Source organism: Pinus tabuliformis, chromosome 9, assembly GCF_031772625.1.
Source record: "Pinus tabuliformis cultivar Carrire ecotype Pingquan chromosome 9, CPIR1, whole genome shotgun sequence".
In the NCBI taxonomy this organism is placed as follows: Eukaryota; Viridiplantae; Streptophyta; class Pinopsida; order Pinales; family Pinaceae; genus Pinus; species Pinus tabuliformis.
This window is the reverse complement of record NC_142307.1, coordinates 494,563,394-494,572,274: the sequence shown is the minus strand read 5'-3', so window position 1 is coordinate 494,572,274 and position 8,881 is coordinate 494,563,394.

The window sequence follows — 8,881 nt, the reverse complement described above, 5'->3', positions numbered from 1 at the left end:
CCACTCTTTAGCAGATTTAACAATAAAAATAAATTATAAAGAAAGTGAACATACATATATATATATTTATATATTTAAGGATTTTGAATTAGTAAACTTATTATGATAGTTTTTTCTTTAATAAAATGCTTACTTTCTGATATCAATTTCGTAAATTAGCTAATAAATGGCATTCCAGTATAAAATTAATTAAGTTTGGTTAGTTTTGCTTTTAAGCAGTGTAATTATAATTGAGAGGTCGGTTAGAGTATATTTTAAAACTATTTTTGTTTAGCTAAAAGCTTGTCTTTTTTTGAGATAAGGAAACAGGTTAACCGCCCAAGACCTAGAGGTATGTTGAAGAGTGAAAGCCCACCCCTTACAAGACCTAGAGGTATGTGGTAGTGGTGAAAGCTCGCTCCTTATGGACCACTAGCTAGTTATTCTACTCCGGACCATTGAAGAGTTATTCTAGGCAGTGTGGTTTTCCTTGAATAATAGTGATGAGTTGGGGTTTTCCTTGAATAATAGTGATGAGTGAGTCTACATTCACAGCATTCACTGATAACAGCTAGAGAAGACCATCCTCACTATTAGTTTGACAACTGAATTATGATAAATTTTCTTCACAGTAAAAAAATCATGATTGAGAATTGAAACCTGAAAAGTGAGATTTAACAAGTTCCGTATGAAGGTAACGCTGATCTTTCCACCATTGCACATGCGTAGCGAATATAGTAGCCTTCTCGATGTTTTGTGGGTTCGACGGGTTCCAATACTGTCCGCTGTAACATCCAGCTTCCCATATTTTCTTTGTTCTTACGGAATGTCTAAGGATATAGCTGCTGCGCGTGATGAATTGAATTTATTAAGAGAGGACATTTTCTTCCAATCAACTACAAAGGGCTGCGGAAGGCAACCCATGTTTGATGTAGGAGAATCCCTTGCCAAATCCCAACCCTCAGCTGTGAAGTCCGCTTCCAAAGAAATCCACAACGAAAGATCGTTAGAAGGTTGTGAAAAAAAACAACAAACAGGATCATCTCAAAACATACACTGCATTAGCGTATGAACTCCGACGTTGCCTTAAAGCGTACAAATCGCTTAAAATGATTAAAACAAGAAAACCCAAACGAAGAAGTATAACATTGAAAGTTGTTGGATGACTACAGTTATTGGAAAGTTATGTTTACATCCTATTGCTTGTTTGGCTTGCATATTACCGTGGTTCGGAAGTTACGCGTGCATATTACGGCTCGTTGTTAAGAATTTGTTTTATTCATTTCTTGTTATATATTATATATATATATATGTGTGTGGATATAGGTATATTAAATATATATATGTGTGTGGATATAGGTATATAATTTAATGAGTTGAAAACTCATTTGGTAGGGATTTATAATTTCATTAGTGTAAGCGTGTTTTTTAAAATAAAATAAAATATTATTTAATTTAAAAATAATTCTCGTTACAATAAAAAAACATATATATGATTATATTTATGTTATTGGTAAATATTACAACTTAATATAAAAATAAAAATAAAAATATTCCATTCCACTTATAAATAAAATATTTCTATATCTATATGCAATAAAATAATTTAATATTAACTTTTAAAATATTTAAAAAAAGACAAATAAAGTTAATATTGTTTGTATTTTTATGTTTCAATTGGATACATAAATAAATCATTTTAACATTCTTGTTAACGAATTTATTTTAATATCCATGTTAATTCTAGGAAAATATATATATGTGTGTATGTATATGAACCTCAATAAAATATTTTAATCTTCAGAAAGAAGAAGTAATTGAAGCATTTCAAAATATATTAATAGTGGTTAAAAAATTCAATATGCATCATAAATAAAATATTTCACTATGTAAAATTAAGTAATATTGAAATGTATTTAAAATTATATTAATAAAAAAATTTAACATGCACAATATAATCTATAAATAAAATATCCATTGTTCATGTTAACTAATTGAGTCCATCAATGTCATTAAGGAAGGACAGGCTTGGTTTATCGAAAATGGTGAGCATGTGCGATTCGGTATAGCTGCCTGGTCTGGATGTAGTATGCACACATTCTACCACTGGAGCTCAGACATATTCTTGCAACAAACGACATCACTCAGCTCTCTCATATTGCAGACATTAGAAACTCATCCTGGATCTCACAGAAATGGTTTAATGCATAGGATCTTGGCATTCCAAGAAGATGGAACAAGGTGTGGCATCATTTTATTGGTGGATTGGAAGAAGCCCACATTAGAATTAATTTACAGGATGATGAACTCATAAGGGCAACTGCACCACATGGTCGATACACCCCCAGGGAAGGATGCACAACACTAATTACTTCATAGGTTCCGGAGGAGGTAAGCTGGTGGTGGCATCCACTATAGAAGCTTAAATCACCTCACAAAACCCACCTCTTCATGTGGTGTATACTATCGAATATAGTGCCCATGGAGGACAACCTAAAGAGTTGTGCATTGCATGGTTCTTCTAGATGTAGTTTGTGCAAAAAGAATGTTGAAGATATTGAACACCTATTCCTTCATTGCAGAGTGGCTTGTCATGTGTGGACACAGATTACTGTTTCCCTCAACATTATGCTCAGATCGGAGGGATCTCATCTATCTAAAGCCTGGAAAAACTGGTGGAATGCTTTAGCAACACAAAAATCAAAAGTCTTCCTATGCTGGTCTGCTGGGGTATTTCGCTGACCAAGAATCACATTATTTTTTAGGATGCATCAACTCTATGGCCGACCACATATAACTACATTGCTGCTATTTATCATTTGATCCCTGAGGAAACAAAAAAAAACAAGCCCAGATCATCATTCCTGCAGTTTTTGATAAGAATATTCCCTGGGTATATTTTGATGGGTTGACACAGATCACTGGATGTGGGGGTGGGGCTGTACTACACATTAATGAATAACATTATTTCAAGCTTAAATTGGGATTAGAGAGAGGCACAAACAATTATGCTGAACTAAATTGTCTCAGATACCTTCTTATTTTCACTCTGGAACAAAAATGCCACAAAATTCAAATCTTTGGTGACTCAAAGCTTGTTATCAATTGGATCAACTATACATATCATTGTCATGTGCACACACTTGGGGGTTTACTGGATGAAATAATATCATTAAAATCACAATTTGATCCCGGGCATGATGATAAAGCTAGATCTATCCAAAGCATATGTCAGAATTAGCTGTGGATACCTATTGAACATTCTCAAAGCCTATGGCTTTGCCCAAAGATGGATCAACTAGATCTTAGCCATGATATCCTCTCCAGTCTTCTCCATATTGCTAAATGGAACCCCCACTACGACCTTCAACCCATCCCGAGGGCTGAGATAGGGGGACCCGATCTCACCCTTCTTGTTCATCCTAGCAGTGGACAGGCTTGGTTGGTATATAAAATAGAAGGTCCACACCTCCCAGCTCCAAGGGCTAAGAATATGGGGAAATGACATGCCTATCACCCACCAGAAATTTGTGGATGACATTATGCTCTTTTGTCAAGCCACCCTGAAGGAAGCCCAGAGCATAAGGGATATCCTTAACACCTTTATGGAAGCCTCGGGAACCAAGATTAATAATGACAAATCCTGCATTTTCTTCTTCAACACCCAAGGAAATGTTAAGAACTACCTAGCTAAAATCCTTGGGTTCAACACTGGTAGCCTGCCATCCAAATACCTGGGTATGCCGCTCTCTGATAACCCTCTAAGAAATAATTGCTGGCAAAACATACTTCAAAATTTACAAGGAAAACTCAATTATTGGACCTTCAAATCTCTAAATATTGTGTGCAGAATAGTCCTCCTCAAAACAGTACTCCAACCGATCCCTATATACCAACTATCTGGAATGGCGGCCCCAAAAGGAGCATGTTCCAAGATGGTAGAAATTTTTTAAAAATTCCTATGGGGAGGAGCCCAATAGATCAAGAAATGGGCATTGGTGTCATGGCAGGGCCTAATTAAGAGGAAAGAGGAAGGCAGACTAGGTCTCAGAGACCCATACCTCCTGAACCAAACCATGGGAGCAAAACTATGGTGGCGATGGATGGGTGGGGGAGCAGATCTATGGAAACAAATATGGACTCGTAAGTATAATATGCCTATGAGAACTAAGGATATCCTCAGATATCAAGACCCTCCCAAGGGTTCTACGGTATGGAATTTGGCAGCCTGGAATAGACACCTTATCCAACAACATGCCTTCTGGGAGGTTTGCAATGGAAAAACAACTTGATTCTAGATGGAATCATGGCAGCAAAGAGGGAAAATGGTGGAAAGACAGGAACTCAAGGAAATATATCAGCAAACCAGGGATAACAAAATGCATGTGGTGAAACAATACTGGAAGGAAGAACAAGGTGCAAAAAGTTGGAGAAGATGGAAGATAAGAGAGGACTGGGAATAGGCGGTAGAAATAGATCAATGGGCCAACCTAGATAAAGAACTAAGGACAAGGCAGATAACGATCCGTCAAGACCCAAACATTTTGAGATGGGGCTACACTACTAAAGGAACCTTCACCATAAGTGAAGCCTACGATATCCAAGCCCGACAAGAACAAGAAGGGCATAACATCTTATGGAAAAAATTCTAGAAAGCGGGGTGGTGGCCAAAGGTAACCCACCTACTCTGGATGGTTAGTAAAGGAATTATATTGACTTGGGATCAGTTGTAGAAATGAGGCTTCCAGGGGCCCTCCTTCTGTTGGCTATGCCACCAACATGGGGAAGACATGGAACATATCCTCAACAACTACCCGTTTGCGGAATAGAAATGGAGACAAATGCAAGGAGTTTTTGAAAGGATGGATAAAGACCAAAAAAATATGAAAGGAACAATCCTACTATGGCAAACCCATATCTATTCCATCCCTGTAGTAAATCAGGCTTGGAGCCTAGGCCTAGGATTCACCCTATGGGCCATATGGAAGGAGAGAAACCACAAAATCTTCAAAAACAAAGCAACTTCACAAGAAAAAGTATGGGAAGGTATTATCCAGAACATAAGGGAAACAATATTGGCGAAACCATGGCACGAAGAGGACGGGCAAGTTCCACCCCTAGAAGACCGAATCTTACAAAAACTAAGCCTAGCACTAGGGATGATTGACACTAAAGCATGGAAGACAAGCAATGTGGGCATGAACCATGGGCACCATTTTACCCCCCGGAAGAAGGGTTCATAAAACTTAACTTCGATGGGGCCTGCAAAGGAAACCCAGGAGAGGTAGGCCTTGGGGGCCTCTTTAGAGACTCTCAGGCTCACACCCATCTCATCTATGAAAAAAGCTATGGGATTGCCAGTAAAAACGAGGTGAAATTTGTTGTTTTACGATAGGGCCTCCTAATAGCTGTTAGAATGGGTTATAGAAACCTGGAAGTGGAAGGGGACTCAAGCTTGGTAATCAATACAGTGGAAAAATTAAACAATGGCACTAAGTGGGAAAAACTTAGCCAGAGCTAGAGGACAAGCAAGATTGATCCAGGAGATAGGAGAGATCATCCCCAAATTTGACTACATATAGGTCAAACATCTCTAGAGAGATGGAAACAAGGGGGCTGACTTCCTTGCTAACCAGGGGTGTAACCATCATTAGGATCAGATGGAAAAGCAATGGCCGGTTCGACCAAGGGACACAACTTTTGAAACCCTGGAGGAAATTCTAGCCCAAGACCTCAAGTAGTGCCAGGAAAGCCAAAGCCAAGCAATCCAAGCTCCCGATCGGGATGAGGGATGGTGTCAGAGGTGACAGGTTGGGATGTCATATGGACTATACAAAGACCATAACTACCATCATCCCCCACATGCTCAAGGCAGGGGGTGCGGTGTCCTTTGATATGAATGCATGGATAGTAGGTTGGCAAGGTGGAAAAGGAAGGAATAAGGAAGGGTTGTGGAGAAGGTTAAGGCATTCGATGTGCTAGGCAAGTGAGAGTAGCTGTGGAGACTCAGAGCTGGAGAGGAGCGAATGCACCCTGGGTGCGGACAAGAAACGGTTTCTTGGTATGTAATTCGGTCTTGCTCCTATATCAATTACATGATCTGGTTGGGTTCCTATATCAATTACATGATTTGGTTGGGGTTTTGTTGGGGGGAAGGGAGGGGCAAGAGTTCGTCCCAATGGGGAGTAGCGTTGTATGGGAGAAACTGGGGGAGGAAAGGGAGTGCCATGGCCTAGCTCTACATTTTACTTTTATCCTATTTGAACCAGAATCTTGGCAGCGACATTGGTAATGGTGGGTCCTAGTTGCTCAGACTAGGGGAATAAGGGATAGATGGTTTGTCATTCCTGGGGGGCTGGGTGCTGAAGGGGGAGGCATGAAAGAGTTGTGGGCAAGGCATTGGGATATTAGCCATGACAGTGGAACACTAAGAAAACCATGGGAAAATGGGTACCTACATGGTAGTAAGGGCAAAGCTAGGGATCCTGGGCAGTATATGGGACAGAGGGGCAAGCATACCCATGGCTGGTAGTTGCTGGCTGAGGGAGCTGAAAGTAGGTATAAAATCAAGTGTCGAGCTAGGCTCCGGACAAGCCTAAGGGCTTGGCTCTTGATTCAGCGGGATGACAAGAAATTGCACCATGGCAAGGGGGAGGGGCACTTTGAGGAGCCCTAGGAGACGAGTCTAAAACCCAATTCCCTTGACCACATGTGGGCTCTGGGCTACCTTAACCCGTAGATGGTGAAGCATGGAAGAGAGGAATTGTATGAACATTGATGATGGGATGATGTGCAAGGGTTGATAGACCTAACTTCATTTGACAGTCCACAGGGCATCACTGCACAGATTATGGCTCGAGCAATGAGAGGGCGTGGTCAAGGTAGGAGAGGCCCGTCCCATTGGGAAAACAAGGGGTCGAGCACGTCGAAAGCTCGCAGGGGCCATAAACCTATTGATCACCTGATAGCAGAGGCAACAACGATAGACTGAGATGAGACAGATGAAGGAATTCAAAAGCTGATTCAAGATTGGGAAGTTGAGATAAAACAGGAAAGTGAACTAGAGGAAGAGATCAACGACTAGAGGACGATGGTCACTGATCTAGGGAATACCTATGGTAGACTTACATAGTTCAAACACACCCTTTACTTGTATTTCTTAATGAAAAGTCTTCTTGGCAAAGCGATGTAAAAAATCTCTATTGTTATAATTTATAACACATGGAAAAAAGACATGGAAAAAATCATCTTTCAGCTGCACAAAGAGGACATCAGGATGGATCAAATTCATTGCCACATCCCTTTCATCTTGGAGCTTTATGGAATGCTAGGGGCAACTGCTGAAGATCTTGCTCTTGTAGCCTCTGTCTCCTATGAGAAGAAAGAGAAAAAGACTATATTCCTCATGCTTAGTTTTTTCTTATGTGGTTAGATTTTAAGTTTCTTGTTGCATATACTAGTTATTACAGTTATGTAGTATTTGGACATGAGATTAAAACATATCTAGCTTGGCTAGAAATATTGAAGCAATTTTGTTTTTGGATGGCGTATAACATTGACTGGTGGCCAACAGACTTGGTTTCCCCTCGAGGCAAGTTGAGGCCACCCAGTCAATCTGTGTGGTGTAAATTTGCCTAATATATAATAGAAATTGGATGGACCTGCCAAACTTAACAAAAAGAAAAAATCACAATTTGATTTTATTGTATGCTCTCATATATAGGGGGAAAGGAATTCGGTCATTGACTTTCTTTTAAAAGAAGTTGCACAAAAGCATAGGGGGTAGTGGTTGATTCAAGAATTCCGAGACTAGGAGTCTATTAGTTTTTTCACCAGCCATTCATTGAACTAGATGGGTTTAGATCAGAATGATCAACCATGATCATTCAACAGTTTTGCAGTATTTATGATTTACATTTCTATGCATTATTTGGACAACAATGTTTTTTATATATGTAAATAATGAACTATATGTCATTTTACTAGAATGAATGGTTTACTCCATTATCGGTAAATTTTTCATTCTCACATGCTGATAATACAACATGTAATTTTCTTATTGACTAATGAAAATTACGCTTTATTATTGGAAAAAAAACATATATAACTATTAATAATTATTATATATTATATTAGATATAACTGTTTGAATATATTTATTATATAATTATTGTAATATATATATATATATATATATATATATATATATATCAACAAAATGATTATGGGACTACCAAGTAGAACTTGTTTATACATGTTTTTTCGACATATGCCTCTACTGTTTGAGCTCAACTCCTTCGACATATGTTATATAATTATAACTACTATATATATATATATATATATATATATATATATATATATATATATATATATATATATATATATAATTCAAAAGGAGAACCTTTTCTCTTTTTTAAGATGGTTGGAGTTAGATTATTTCAAAAGACACAAAATTACATCATAGATGGCCTCTACTAGTCTGCCACTAAGGAAACCAAACGAGTAACATATACATAATTTTTTTAAGTTATCCTCATTGTTTCTAATATGCTAGTACGGAATCTTAAACCATAAACATATAAATAATTTTACATGGACAAAATTACACTGGCTAATAGTGAAATACACATATTTGGACAAAATAGAGAACACAAACATAGTTGTAAGTGTTGTCATATTTTTGGGACCTGGTTGGTGTTTAACAATGGTGGTGTAGCCTCAGATGTGCTTGAATAATTGATTGAGTTCACAATCAATAGTTTCTATCTTAACCATGAGTTCAACCATGCATATGAGGAGCTCCTATTAGGTGTCCACACTATTGTAAGGACTCTTCCCATTAGAACTTTCACATACTAGTATTGGTTGAATGTTTACATGTAGAAAGAAGTCCTTTCTC